General features: G+C 43.2%; 1 long non-coding RNA gene across 1 annotated transcript in view; it reads left to right on the top strand.

Annotated features, from left to right (window-relative positions):
- The first annotated feature begins 14,974 nt into the window (after positions 1 to 14,974).
- LOC130360617 (uncharacterized) overlaps positions 14,975 to 15,589 on the top strand; it is a 108,365-nt gene continuing 107,750 nt past the window's right edge. The window contains exon 1 of the long non-coding RNA XR_008890737.1: positions 14,975 to 15,036. This is a non-coding gene — a long non-coding RNA (uncharacterized LOC130360617). The remainder of the gene's footprint in view (positions 15,037 to 15,589) is intronic.

Raw genomic sequence — 15,589 nt, 5'->3', positions numbered from 1 at the left:
AAGTTTAAGTGACAGACAATTTCTGTACCACAGAAACCTCCCTATCCCTTAGAAAGTAAAGCCCTCAAGAAGGGGGTGATAATGTGAGGGTTGAAAGCAGCTTCAGAAATTTGGTATTTGTTATATAATATAAAATGTGAAACTCTGATATTTATTTACAGTATTTTTAATTGTTACCTCCATTAAAAAGTTAAACCAGGGGTAATCATTAAAACAATTATATAATGTTTTCCAATACATTATAGAAACGTTGACCGTCATAATTTGTATCCTATGCTCTAGTCCTGACAACACAGAATTGTCTTGAGGTTGCAGTTGGGGAATGCTTTGGAATTGTGGCCAAAAAACAAGTCTGATCTACATTTGAGAAAACTGTACTGATATGCCCAGTAAAAAGGAAAATATAGAATGTAGCACTCACCCCAATGTTGCTAAATTTGTGGGTTCTTTATTTCAGAAGCATCGGTGAAAGTTACAGGCAGGGACAGGAAGAAATAAAACAACATGGGCTCCTCCGAGCAGAGGATTAGAAAAACAGAACTGATTACTTTAAAAAACAGCACCACACCTGTCCTCAGGTTGTATATGGTATTGCAGCTCAGTTCCATTAAAGTGAATGAAGCCAAGTTGTAATACCACACACAACCTGAGGAGAGGAGTGGTGCTGTTTTTTAAAGAAATTAGCTATTTTTTGATTTATGGTTAACCCCTTTAAGGCAGCACATATATATTATTGTGGCTGCCAAAAGAAAATCTGCTTACCATCTCTATACAATATCAAAAAAGTAAAAAGCAATACAGACACAACATACATTTATATTAAGGAATACATTTTATAATTGTGTTTCTAACCTATAATACTTTACGGCTTTATCATATTGCTTAGAATATTGGATCAGGATTTGTTTTTCCTTCTTCAAATTCTCTGGTACTCAAATTACAGAACAAGCCAGTTTTTCTTCTGTACTCAAAAGCTGCTTATAATAAAACATTCTGAATGAATAGATACCTAGATATTGACGGTACATACACTGCCTTTCATACAGAAGAATTTCGATATTTTCACCATGAGTAGAGATGAACGAATGTCAGAAAAATTTGGTTCGGACTGAATTTATTTGCAGTGAATTTCTATTAAAAACGGCTATTTGTGGCCTGCAGAGAGCATAAATAGGGGTGTAGAACACTTTGCCTTGTCCTAACACGCATAGGGAGTGTGCTGTGTTAGTGAAATAATACTGTTATTCAGTATGACATTGACATGCAGATAACAGGCATCGCTATTAGAATCACTGCCACAGAGCATCTGGATGTGGCAGGCTTTTTATGTAATTTTTATTTAATTTTATTTGAATTTATTAAAATTTTTTGATTACCCATTCTGGTGAGCATCGAGCTGACGGTAACATTTTAGGTAATGTCCCAGGCCCAGCAGCATCAGTATATCATACAGTGGCTGAATGACACAGTCTGGAGCTGGCGGCAGCTTGAGGAGACAATAGGGCGAATATTCGCGAATATAGTGCTATATATTCGTAATTACGAATATTCTTTTTTTTTTCACAGTACACATCACAGTGATCATCCCTCTCTGCTTCCAGCTTGTGTGGTGTAAAGAAGGCTCTAATACTACTGTGTGAGACTGGCGTGCGAATTTTCGCGTATGCGAAAATTTACATATGCTAATTTCCGCATATGCGAATTTTTGCTTATGTTAATTTTTGTATATGGTAATTTTCGCATATATTAATTTTCGCATACGCGAATTTTCGCGTATGCGAAAATAAAACGAGAATATTACGAATATGCGAATATTCGCGAATATATGATGAATATTCGTCCATATATTCGCGAATTCGAATATGGCCTATGCCGCTCAACACTAGTGGACAGGCAAATTCTCCTTGGGTGACTAGGCAGAGTCCCACACTGTCACAGGATCAACTGCCTGAGAGCATGGAGGCGGAAGTAGCGTGACCTGTCAAAGTTGCTGTTGTGGCTGTGCAGGAACCACATTCACCCAGTGGGCCATAAACGACATGTATTGTCCCTGACCATAGTTACAGCTCCACACGTCGGCGCTGCAGTGCACTTTGGTAGAGTGGGTGTGCCAGTACCTGGTGATGAAGGTGGGTGAAAGAAGGAGAACTTGACATCAGCTGTGTGGCATCAGGCGGGTGGCAGGATAAGAATAAGGCAGGTAGGCAGAAGAAAACGTTTTTTGAAATCTAACAAAAGGAAAGGTCTGCAAAAAACACCATGTGTCACCTACAAAGGTGGAAGGGAACAATTTATGGTCCATTGTAATAGGTGGGGGTAAAAACTTCCACTGTAAGGCCCTACTTGCGTACTATTAATTTCCTTATTGGCAAGTGTTACTCGTCCTAAAAAGGGCGGCCCCACACAGGAACTTCTCCCTATTTCCACCTAAAAACACTGCCATTTCCCAGGGTTTTTAGTTGGAAATAGGGAGAGGTTCCTGTGTGGGGCTGCCCTTTTTAGGATGTGTAACACTTGCCAAGTAGGGAATTAATAGTGTGAGAGTAGGGTCTTACAGTGTAAGTTTTTACCCCCACCTGTTACAATGGACCATACGTTGTTCCCTTCCAGCTTTTAGAGGTGTTTGCATCACATCAATACTTGGTGGTTTAGGTGGCACATGGTATTTTTAGCACATCTTTTCTTTTGTTAGATTTAAAAAATGTAGGATGAAGGTGGTAGCATCAGCATGAGGAGACCATATTGTGGCACAATGACAGAGCCTGGAGGTGGCAGCAGCAGCATGAGGGCCATGCCAACTGAGGGTTGAGTTTGAGGAACCCACCGACTGTTGACTGGGGGTGTCGTATGTCACTTGGGAAGAAGTGGATGACTGAGTAAACCAACCAATCACGGCTGCTGGGTTGCTGGTCGAGACACGACTTCTAGCTGACAAAGGGAGCTCAGACGTCTCGCTGTGACTCCTGCTGCCACACGCCCCTATTCTGCTGCGACCTCTGCCTACGCCTGATTAATTTAGGCCTCTGCTGCGACCTCTGCCTGTGCCTGATGAATTTAGGCCTCTGCCACTCTTCTATGCACGTCCTGGCACTTCTCTGCCTGACGTACTTAGTGCGTATATGAGGGGAGTGCAATACGCTTCACTATGCTTAAACAGTATTTGTCTAGAACAGCAGCAGGTGATTACTTTTGGCTGGCCTTTCACAGTATCTAGGCCCTTGAGAGTTTAACAGGTACAAAATAGTACACCACTTAGATGTAGGTATGTGGTATGGACTTATGAGGGCAGAAAAATGCGCTACATTACGCATAAAAAAGTATTTGAGTGCAACACCAGCTGGTGAGTACTTTTGCCTTGCCTTTCATATTATCTAGGCCCTTGACAGATTAACAGGTACAAAATAGTATACTACTTAGATATAGGTATGTGGTATGCACTTATGAGGGCAGAAAAATGCGCTACAGTACGCTTACATAAGTATTTGTGCACAACACCAACAAAACAGTGCTGGTGCACACAGTCGCTGTGTACTAAACACAAAATTGCACTTTCTCTCTCAAAGACTATTAGGAATGAACTGCTGGGTATGTATTATACCATCTACAGACTAGCATAACCAGCAGATCATTTGTTGTGGAACAAAGACACAGAGCTGCTCTAAAAATTTATTCCTCCCTCCTCTCCTAACGATTATAAAGCTGGGCCAGCTTGTTCAAACATATGAGGCAACACACAGCTCAGTGCCCCTCTCTGTAATACAATGCTGTAGAAAGTGACTGGGAGGTTAATCGTTGCAGTAGCAAAAAATTTCGGTGAAAAAGCACTGCTATCTGTACACCCTTAGGACCCGGAAATTTTTTGCACATCTGACCATTGTCACTTTAAACATTAATAACTCTGGAATGCTTTTAGTTATCATTCTGATTCTAAGATTGTTTTTCGTGACATATTCTACTTTAACATAGTGGTAAAATTTTGTGGTAACTTGCATCCTTTCTTGGTGAAAAATCCCCAAATTTGATGAAAAATTAGACAATTTTGCATTTTTCTAACTTTGAAGCTCTCTGCTTGTAAGGACAATGAATATTCCAAATAATTTTTTATTCACATATACAATATGTCTACTTTATGTTTGCATCATAAAATTGACGTGTTTTTACTTTTGGAAGACATCAGAGGGCTTCAAAGTTCAGCAGCAATTTTCCAATTTTTCACAAAATTTCCAAACTCACAATTTTTTAGGGACCAGTTCAGGTTTGAAGTGGATTTGAAGGGTCTTCATCTTAGAAATACCCCACAAATGACCCCATTATAAATACTGCACCCCCCAAAGTATTCAAAATGACATTCAGTCAGCATTTTAACCCTTTAGGTGTTTCACAGGAATAGTAGCAAAGTGAAGGAGAAAATTCACAATCTTCATTTTTTACACTCCCATGTTCTTGTAGACCCAATTTTTGAATTTTTACAAGGGGTAAAAGGATACTTATGTTTGTAGCCCAATTTCTCTTGAGTAAGCACATACCTCATATGTCTATGTAAAGTGTTCGGTGGGCGCAGTAGAGGGCTCAGAAGCGAAGGAGCGACAAGGGGATTTTGGAGAGTACATTTTTCTGAAATGGTTTTTGGGGGGCATGTTGCATTTAGGAAGCCCCTATGGTGCCAGAACAGCAAAAATTAAACACATGGCATACCATTTTGGAAACTAGACCCCTTGAGGAACGGAACAAGGAATAAAGTGAGCATTAATACCCCACAGGTGTTTCGCGACTTTTGCATATGTAAAAAAATAAAAAATTTATTTCACTAAAATGTGTGTTTCCCCCCAAATTTCACATTTTTGCAAGGGTTAATAGCAGAAAATACCCCCCCAAAATTTGTAACCCCATCTCTTCTGAGTATGGAGGTACCCCATAAGTTGACCTGAAGTGCACTACGGGCGAACTACAATGCTAAGAGAAGGAGTCATATTTGGCTTTTTGAGAGCAAATTTTGCTCGGGGGCATGTCGCATTTAGGAAGCCCCTATGGTGCCAGGACAGCAAAAAATACCCACATGGCATACCATTTTGGAAACTAGACCCCTTGAGGAACGTAACAAGAAATAAAGTGAGCCTTAATACCCCACAGGGGTTTCATGACTTTTGCATACGTAAAAAAAAAAAAAAATATTTCACTAAAATGTGTGTTTCCCCCCCCAAATTTCACATTTTTGCAAAGGTTAATAGCAGAAAATATCCCCCAAAATTAGTAACCCCATCTCTTCTGAGTATGGAGGTACCCCATAAGTTTACCTGAAGTGCACTACGGGCGAACTACAATGCTCAGAAGAGAAGGAGTCATATTTGGCTTTTTGAGAGCAAATTTTGCTCGGGGGCATGTCGCATTTAGGAAGCCTCTATGGTGCCAGGACAGCAAAAAATACCCACATGGCATACCATTTTGGAAACTAGACCCCTTGAGGAACGTAACAAGAAATAAAGTGAGCCTTAATACCCCACAGGGGTTTCATGACTTTTGCATACGTTAAAAAAAAAAAAAATATTTCACAAAAATGTGTGTTTTCCCCCCCAAATTTCACATTTTTGCAAGGGTTAATAGCAGAAAATACCCCCCAAAATTTGTAACCCCATCTCTTCTGAGTATGGAGGTACCCCATAAGTTGACCTGAAGTGCACTACAGGCGAACTACAATGCTCAGAAGAGAAGGAGTCATATTTGGCTTTTTGAGAGCAAATTTTACTCGGGGGGCATGTCGCATTTAGGAAGCCCCTTTGGTGCCAGGACAGCAAAATAACCCCCACATGGCATACCATTTTGGAAACTAGACCCCTTGAGGAACGTAACAAGGGGTACAGTGAGCATTTACCCCCCACTGGTGTCTGTCAGATCTTTGGAACAGTGGGGGGTAAATTCTCGCTGCACCCCTCATTACATTCTGTGAGGGGTGTAGTTTCCAAAATGGGGTCACATGTGTTTTATTTTTTTTTAACGTTTGTCAAAACCGCTGTAACAATCAGCCACCCCTGTGCAAATCATCTCAAATGTACATGGTGCACTCTCGCTTCTGGGCCTTGTTGTGTGCCCCCAGAGCACTTTGCGCCCACATATGGGGTATCTCCGTAGTCGGGAGAAATTGCATTACAAATTTTGGGGGTCTTTTTTCCCTTTTACCTCTTGTCAAAATGAAAAGTATATGGTAACTTCACCCCAACTTCACCTTTTCATAAGAGGTGAAAGGAGAAAAAGCCCCCCAAAAATGGTTAGGCAATTTCTCCCAAATACGGCGATACCCCATATGTGGCCCTAAACTGTTGCCTTGAAATACAACAGGGCGCCGAAGTGAGAGAGCGCCATGTGCATTTGATGCCTGAATTAGGGATTTGCATAGGGGTGGACATAGGGGTATTCTACGCCAGTGATTCCCAAACAGGGTGCCTCAAGCTGTTGCAAAACTCCCAGCATGCTTGGACAGTCAACGGCTGTCTGGCAATTCTGGGAGTTGTTGTTTTGCAACATCTGGAGGCTCCATTTTGGAAACAGTGCCGTACCAGATTTTTTTCATTTTTATTGGGGAGGGGAGGGGGGCTGTGTAGGGGTATGTGTATATGTAGTGTTTTTTACTTTTTATTTTATTTTGTGTTAGTGTAGTGTAGTGTTTTTAGGGTACAGTTACACGGGCGGGGGATTACAGCGAGTTTCCCACTGCGAGTTTGAGCTGCCGCGCAAAATTTGCTGCATCGCAAACTTGCAGCCTGATACTCACTGTAAGCCCCTTGCCCAGGTGAATGTACCCTGTACATTCACAGGTGGGGGGGACCTCCAGCTGTTGCAAAACTACAACTCCCAGCATGCACGGTCTATCAGTGCATGCTGGTAGTTATAGTTTTGCAACAGCTGGAGGCACACGGGTTGGGAAACACTGAGTTAGGAAACAGACAATGTTTCCCAACCAGTGTGCCTCCAGTTGTTGCAAAATCACAACTCCCAAAGATTCTCAGACATGCTGGAAGTAGTAGTTCCAGCATCTTTAGAGCCAGATGTTGCCGAACTTTAACTCCCAGCATGCTTGGAGTTGTAGTTTTGCAACATCTGTAGGACTACAGTTTGCAGACCACTAATACAGTGGTTCCCAATCTGTGCCCTTCCAGATGTTGGGCATGCTGAAGGGCCAGATGTTACAGAACTACAACTCCCAGCATGCCTGGACAGTAAGGGCATGCTGAGGATGTATAGTTTTGCAACATCTGGAAGGGCACAGTGGTCTCCAAACTGTGGACCTCCAGATGTTGCAAAACTGCAACTCCCAGCATGCCCAGATGCCAAGGGCTGTCTGGGCATGCTGGGAGTTGTAGTGTAAGGGGACCAGATGGAGCAGTCCAGATTGCTTTACGGCGGTCTGGACTGCTGCAAAGGTCCCGCAACGCCGCGGAAGATCCACTCACCTGTCGCCACCGCCGCCGGGATCCGGGTCTTCAGGGACGAGGTAAGTACCTGGGCCGGGCCCCAGCACGCCTCCATCCCCTGCCGCGTCCTCCGGTCTTCCTCCCGTTCTCTCCGGACTTCCAGGGACCGGGCAGGGTGGGAGGAAGTAACCGCCCCCCCCCCTGCGATTGGTCGGTTAGCTAACCGAGGAATCGCAGGGGATAGGAGGAGGTGGCAGGCTTGCCACCTCGCTCCTATACTTTAGCATGGTCCTGGCTGTCTGTGAAAACCGGGATCATGCAAAATTACCGGGCCGTCGGGTCCCAAAGACCCGATCAGCCTGGTATCGCCGCAGATCGCAGGGGCGATTTCCCTCGAGATTTGCGGCGATTGCCGACATGGGGGGCAGACATGGCCCCCCTCAGCGTTTGCCCTGGATGCCTGCTGAAGCATTTCAGCAGGCATCCGCTTCTGATCTCTGCCCAGCGCGCAGCAGGGACCGGAAAACGCCAGGACGTACGGGGACGTCCTGGGTCCTTAAAGCCCAGGGTGCGGGGACGTCCCCGTACGTTGAGGGTCCTTAAGAGGTTAAAGGATGAAGTGACTAGCCGGAATATGGCTGCTGATTATATAGGGCTGTGACATAACAGGGGTGACTGGCTGCTGATAGGCTGCATCCTGCATGTGATTCAGGGTAGTCCCACCTACCCTTGTTCTTGCCTTCCCAGGATTCCTTGCCCCATGTCCTCACATGTGTATCCACGATTTTAGATGCCCTGGAGCCTGCACCGCACTAAATGGAGTTTAATGAAGTGATTCGCGTGATAGAATCGTGGCGATATTCGCATTCGTTACTAATCAAATTTTTCATGATATTATTAAAGAATTCGGATTCGTTCATCTCTAACCATGAACACATATCAGTGCATAGAAGAATTCTGCATTTATCAGGCTTCAAATGACAGGTTGGAATTTTTAGGGCATCTGTCATGTGAAGATGTTGCCCTCTGTTAGGTGAGCATGTTACAGATAAAAAATCCATAGTAGCCAAGACAGCACGAGTAATTTTTGTGCCATTTGTTGTTACCAGACTTATAGGTTTCCAACTTTCTGGATCAAAGCAATTTTCCTAGAGCTGGTAGGTACTGCCCATGTTTGTTGTGTGTCTTCTAAGAATTAAAGGAAAACAAAAGTCAAGATGCTTGTTTTATTCATTGATATGGTAACAATATATTCCACAGCACAATACAGAGATTGTCATTACTCACATTTACGGTGTCCCTTTTAAGACATTGTCGGTCATGCCGCACCTCTGTCCTCCGTCAGGCAAAACCGCATCCCGCCTCCTCCCTCGGACCAATCACTGTCATCCTTCAGTCACAACTCCCTCATCCGAAAATCCCTCATCCAAAACACTGTCCTGCCTCAGACGATTCTCCCTCCAGAGCCGACGCTGCACAGAACTGTATAGCAGAGCTGACATTGAATAGCAAAGGTATAATTAGAGGCTTAGAAACTTAAACCACTAACTAATAGGTCACCCTTAGGTAACCCAAAAATACCCTAATTTCCCAATGATCAAAATTGTTTTTAAAAGTGCAATCTTTATTTGGTATTTCTGCACATTATACTTGTTTAATATTCACCTTTGCCATAATGTCCTTATTGTGAAGATCACTATTCGATGTGTGTGGTTATTAGACAATATAGGGTGCCTGCAGAAACACCCAAATGCCTTTTGAACTAGGACAATGGCATTGTAATAAAATCTAAACAGCCCCCCTCTGAGGGGGGCTGTTTAGATTTTATTACAATGCCATTGTCCTAGTTCAATAGACATTTGGGTGTTTCTGCAGGCACCCTATATTGATATTGAATAGCATATACAGCAGAACCCGTATAAGCAGAGAGCCGACACTGACTCAGCTTTGCTACACAGCAGGAAGGTTTTTCGTCTGAGGGATGATGGAGTTTTGGATGAGAGACTTTAGGATGACGGAGTTTTGGATGAGAGACTTTAGGATGACAAAGGAGGGAGTTGCAACTGACGCCTGATGGAGATTGGTCCGAGGGAGGAAGCGGGACGCTTTTTTGCCTGAAGGAGGATGGAGGTACGGCTGACGATGTCCTAAAATTGACACCGTACACATTAGTCCCTGTCCCTAATGGGGCTAACAAATACTATATGTTGACGCTAGAATAGTAGTAAATCATAAATTGCATGACATCTATGTGAAGGCCCTATTTGATCCGGTCTGCACACGTTTACAGAGTCTTCTTTAGTCATGATCAATCATATGGCTGGGCCAAACAAACAATCCCTGGGTCACTCGTGCAGCCCCTTAAATTCATCATTGTCAGCAGCACATGACCTGATGTGTGGCCGATAACAATGATGTTATTGGCCATACAAAAGATGAGATCAGCTGACATCGGCTGATCACAGGCTTATTTTCTCAGGACGATTATTGGGACCGAGTATTCCTAGAAATGCTCTTTCAGCTAATATTTGGCCTGTGTTAAAGGACCTTTGCTGGTATATTGTTTATTTTAGTATGGAAAGTCAATTTCCTTGCTTCTATTTTACCTGCCAGAACTTGAAAATGTCTTAAGTTTTTTTTATTGTTGCATTTAAGATCATTTAAAAAGTTAAAACATTCTTCTTGAGCAGACATATCATAAAAAACTTTATTGGTTATGGCTTTGTTTTAGGTTGGAACCATATTCTCTAGCAACATACCATTTAGAAGAATATGCAGTGCATATGGGGAGGAGACTGGAAAACTGGTTGCAGTTCACAAACAGGATTTCTTTATGACAGAAAGTGAAAGGGAATGTTCACAATTAGATTAATTCCCTTAGAATGTAATAGTGCGCATAGATATGCACGAAATATTTAATAGTCAAGAAGCATTGGTCTTAGCATGTTATGGAGGTTTGACAGTATCAAGATTCCCATGTCTGCAAACCTATAGGCCAACTTGCCATGTTCTGTCTTCCTACAAGTTCACACAGTGTGTACTCTGACATTCAGCTTAAACCATCCCTGTCTTCCAAATAAGAGAACTGTTCTTTGTACTTCAACTGGTTTATTGGTCAACAGGTTGTAATAAGTGGTAAAACTATAAGAATACAAACAATATGTATATGTACATGTATAACAACTGCATGTATCATGTATCATACATTAGATAACAGTTAAGCACATGGCAAAATGGCTTCCTATACATAGGATTGCATGGCTAGCTAACAGTCTAACATCTACACAGTTAACTCCCTGAGTAGTAATACAAATATCTAAACAGCTCTAGCTTCCATAATGCCCTAGTAAGGCTGGGTTCACACCACGTTTTCTTAAATACGGTTCCCGTATACGGTTGGGAGGAGGGGGGCGGGGCTTAATCACAGCGCCCGCACTCAGCCGTATTCGGGAACCGTATTTAATGCAAGTCTATGAGCCGACCGGAGTGAACCGCAGCCTCCGGTCGGCTTCGTTTTCGGTCGTATGTGGTTTCCCGACCGCAGGGAAAAACGTGGTCGACCACGTTTTTGCCTGCGGTCGGGAAACCACATACGGCCGAAAACGAAGCCGACCGGAGGCTGCGGTTCACTCCGGTCGGCTCATAGACTTGCATTAAATACGGTTCCCGAATACGGCTGAGTGCGGGCGCCGCGATTAAGCCCCGCCCCCCTCCTCCCAACCGTATACGGGAACCGTATTTAAGAAAACGTGGTGTGAACCCAGCCTAACAGAGGTATATTACTCACTAGGTATGCTGTTACACAGATTGTGGCGTTTTAGAAGGGAGAGATGTAGAGCAGCTCTGGTCTTGTGTCCAGGAGACTAAGGACTGCCTCTTCTTCTTCCCAGAATGCCTTGCAACAACCCACAATGCATAGCACCACCCCCAAGTCAGAATTCTTATAACAAGAAAAACAAGGTGTAATACAACTTAGCATCACTAGATGGTGCTATGACCACACTAATAAACTCCAGATCTAATGATGGGCATAAAGCAAATTGTAAATGCTTCTCAAACCTGCTAGGCAGAACACTCCCTGCCTGGTGTCAACTGATGCCACTACTAGGTAGATCAGGTGAAAACAACAAAACCAGTTCCGCCACTGGCCTGAGGAATAACTTGCACTCGCCAAGCTTCCACACTTTGACTTCAGCTTTTCGTTCCTTCCCGTCTTTGCTTGGCAATGTGTTGGTGATGAGGCCCAATGGCCACTCATTCCAGTGCACCTGGTTGTCTTTCATGAGCACAACATCCCCAGGTCTGATCTTTGGCTTGCTAGTTTGCCACTTCCTTCTTGATTGTAGGGTAGAGATATAATGTTTACTCCACCTGTCCCAGAAGGCATTAGAAAGACTTTGTACCTGCCTCCATTGTTGCCTGTAGAGGTATTTTTTGTTGAAACCTCCAAGAGGAGCACTCGGAGTGCTGGTCTTCTGCGTAAGTAACATGGCAGGAGTTAGGATGGTCAAATCTTCAGGGTCATTGGAAAGGGTAGTCAACGGTCTTGCATTCATGATAGCTGAAACTTCTGCCAAAAAGGTGGTCAAGCTTTCATGTGTGAGTCTTGGACTCCCCACCTGCAAGATAGAATCCAATATTTTCCTTGCTATCCATATCATCCTTTCCCAGATGCCACCCATGTGAGAAGAATGTGGTGGATTAAAGGTCCAGGTGCATCCTTGTTCATTTAGGTATCTTTCTGCTTTGGAAGTGTCCAAGTTGGAAGGAATTTGAAGTTCTTTCACTGGCCCAATGAAGTTTGTGCCTCTGTTTGAACGAATATGCTTCACAGGCCCTCTGATGGCAATAAAACGTCGAAGTGCGTTTATGAAACTTGAAGTGTCCATTGATTTAACCACTTCTATATGGACAGCTCTGCTGGTTATACAAGTAAACATGACTGCTCAGCATTTTGCACTGGCATGAATACCTATAGTGTGCTCTGTAGCCACTGATCAAGGACCAAATACATCTAAACCAACATTGGTGAAAGGAGGATCTGTACTAAGCCTCTCATTTGGAAGACTGGCCACCTTCGAATTCTGAAACATGCCACGAAGTTTGCGACAGCTAACGAAGTTGAAGATGAGCTTGCTCAAACACCTCTTATCTCCGACTATTCATAGTCCAGCAGCTCGTAGATTCCCTTCAGTAAACAATCAGCCTTAATGTTTCACTTGAACGTGATGGTGCCGCACTAGCAAAGTCGTGTCGTGATGATGTCCAGGAATTATCACAGGATGTTTCAAAGATGGCCAAATTGAAGACGGCTACTATTCTTAGCAACCCGTTTTGGTCAATGATGGGATCAAGCTTCTTCAACTATCCTATCAGCACTATCCTTGGAGACTGTTAGGCCATTGCTGAGGTAGTCCATTTCTTTAGTATACCATTCACCTTGTATATTGCGAATTATTATGTCTTTGGACCTTTCTATATTTGGAATGGTAAATGCATGCTTACAGTGATGCCAACCTTTGCATGGCTTCTGGCTCACAGGTAATGTCAACTTGTAATGTATGACTGAGCTATATGAACAAGACAGGCTATAGCACGAACAAGTGACATCTAGGTGGAGAACCTGTTTAAACGATGAGATTTGAGTTGGTGGTCCGAGGTCACCAGACATAGAACAGATACTTCAGGTTGGATTTCTTCATCCACATCTGGGTCTACCAATTCAAACGAGTCAGATTCGATGTTGCAAAACATAGAACGGTACAGGAATGCAGGACACATAAATCAAGTTGTGTCCTTAAGGTGGCTTACTGTGACAGATCTAGTTGCAAGGTCTGCAGGATTATGGTGTGTGGACACATAGTGTCACTGTTTAGGACAAGTGGATCTCCTGATCCTTAGCACCCGATTGCTGACAGACGTAGAAGCGTCTCATTTCATTGCGAATGCATCCTAGGACTACCTTAGTCCTGTTATTTTAAGTTCAGCCAACTCCACCGCAAGCACAGCAGCACAGAGTTCCAGTCTGGTTATCGTGTGCCCACGGAGTGGGCCAGTTTAGTCCAGCTCATAACAAACCCCACATGGCATTGTTCTTTGACGTCTATGGTCTTTAGGTATGCTATGGCTACGCCTTGACTGAAGCATCGCAGAAGATATACAGTCTTTGCATCTTGACTTCAGTTGATGACACAGAAGCATGTAGTCATGACACCTGAAGGCTGGACAAAGCTTTGAGAGACTTCCTCCAACCTGTCCACAGGTCTTTTTTTTCCATGGAAAGCGGATTATCCCAATCAGCCATTTCTGCAGTGAAGTCTCTTAATAGTGATGAGCGGCATAGGCCATATTCGAATTCGCGATATTTCGCAAATATATGGACGAATATTCATCATATGTTCGCGAAATTCGCATATTCGTCATATTTGTTTTTTTTCTCGCATATGCACATTTTTCACAAGGCCTCTGCAAAATGAAAGAAGCTATCTGATTGGTTGCTATAGGCAACTCAGAAACTTTTCCTGGAAATGTTTCTGAGTTGCCCATAGGAACCAGATTGCTTCCTTCATTTTTCAGAGGCCTTTTAAAAAATTAAAGAAGCAATCTGATTGGTTGCTATGTGCAACTGCACAACTCTTCCTCTACACTGGTTTTGATGAATCTCCCCCATAGAGGGAGATTTATCAAAACCTGTCCAGAGGAAAAGTTTCTGAGTTGCCCATAGCAACCAATCAGATCGCTTCCTTAATTTTTCAGAGGCCTTTTAAAAAATGAAGGAAGCAATCTGATTGGTTGCTATGGGCAACTGCACAACTCTTCCTCTACACTGTTTTTCGCATATGCGCATATTCGCGAATATTGAGCCCTCCCTTCTTTAATAGTATAGGGAACTATGACTAATGCATTAACTCTGTGATTATTTGCATATTGAAAGCAATAGGCCTATTGTGGTCTATGGGGATCTCATGGCATGTAAAACTGTAAGATAAGCAGCACCCTCTCAGCAGCACTGTGGAATGGGAGACCACCACGGGCTTGAGTCCTGGGGTGGGACAGAGTGTTACAGTGCTGCAGTTTAACTTTACTTTAATGGAAAAGCAGCTGAGTTGCCCATAGCAAACAATCAGATCGCTTCTTTCATTTTTCACAAGGTCTCTGCAAAATGAAGGAAGCAATCTGATTGGTTGCTATGGGAATCTCAGAAACTTTTCCTCTGGACATGTTTTGATATATCTCCCTCTATGGGGGAGATTCATCAAAACCAGTGTAGAGAAAGAGTTGTGCAGTTGCCCATAGCAACCAATCAGATTGCTTCTTTCATTTTTGAAAAGGCCTCTGAAAAATAAAGGAAGCAATCTGGTTGCTATGGGCAACTCAGAAACTTTTCCAGGAAAAGTTTCTGAGTTGTCCATAGCAACCAATCAGATCGCTTCTTTCATTTTGCAGAGGCCTTGTGAAAAAATGAAATGGAATCGCTGTGAAAGTATAGGAGTACCTCCAGAAGACTGATGTTGAGGTCTGGACCAGACAGTAAGACATTGTTTAGCGAGACACCTTCACACTTGGCACTTGAGTTGAATACTACTCTTATCTGTCCTGTTTTTTTTAGGATGATACACACCAAATATGGGTAAGTACCAACACTCTTCTAAATCTTGGAGCGTGGGTGCCATCTCTGTGTGGTTGTTCTGGAATATTCGTTCCATGAATGTAAAGAAATGTTCTTTCGTCTCTTGGTTCCTCTGAAGTTTGTCTCTGAGGGAGATAAAATCAATTGTAGACAAGTTCTTTGTTGTTAGGTAAGCATCGTCTCTGAGGTCTAAACGATAAAGGTGCAACCCAGTTTTTTTTATTTATCTTTGACTAATCCTTGATCCATGATATCCAAGAACAGACTGTCTTCTATGGACATTGCAACCCTGTTGTCTTTTCTTGTCCTGTGGTAGACTGTGTACCCTAAGTGATCTTGCTCACCATCGCAGGCGCGATCTTCACCGGAGGGATCCACATAAGGACAAGGCACGGGAGCGCTGTGTGGTAATTCTTTTATCAGGAAACTACTCTGACATGGCTGGAATAGGGAAGGATGTCCAATTTCAAGTGTGTTGATGAGCATACTGTAGACTGAGGTCGGCTTGTGTGCTCCTCCTAGATAGATGTCTCCTATGATGACCCATCCTAGG

The sequence above is a fragment of the Hyla sarda genome, chromosome 3 (genome assembly GCF_029499605.1).
Source record: "Hyla sarda isolate aHylSar1 chromosome 3, aHylSar1.hap1, whole genome shotgun sequence".
NCBI classification, from domain to species: domain Eukaryota; kingdom Metazoa; phylum Chordata; class Amphibia; order Anura; family Hylidae; genus Hyla; species Hyla sarda.
The sequence above is the reverse complement of the archived record's forward strand: the minus strand, read 5'-3'. Positions and strand labels throughout refer to the sequence as shown.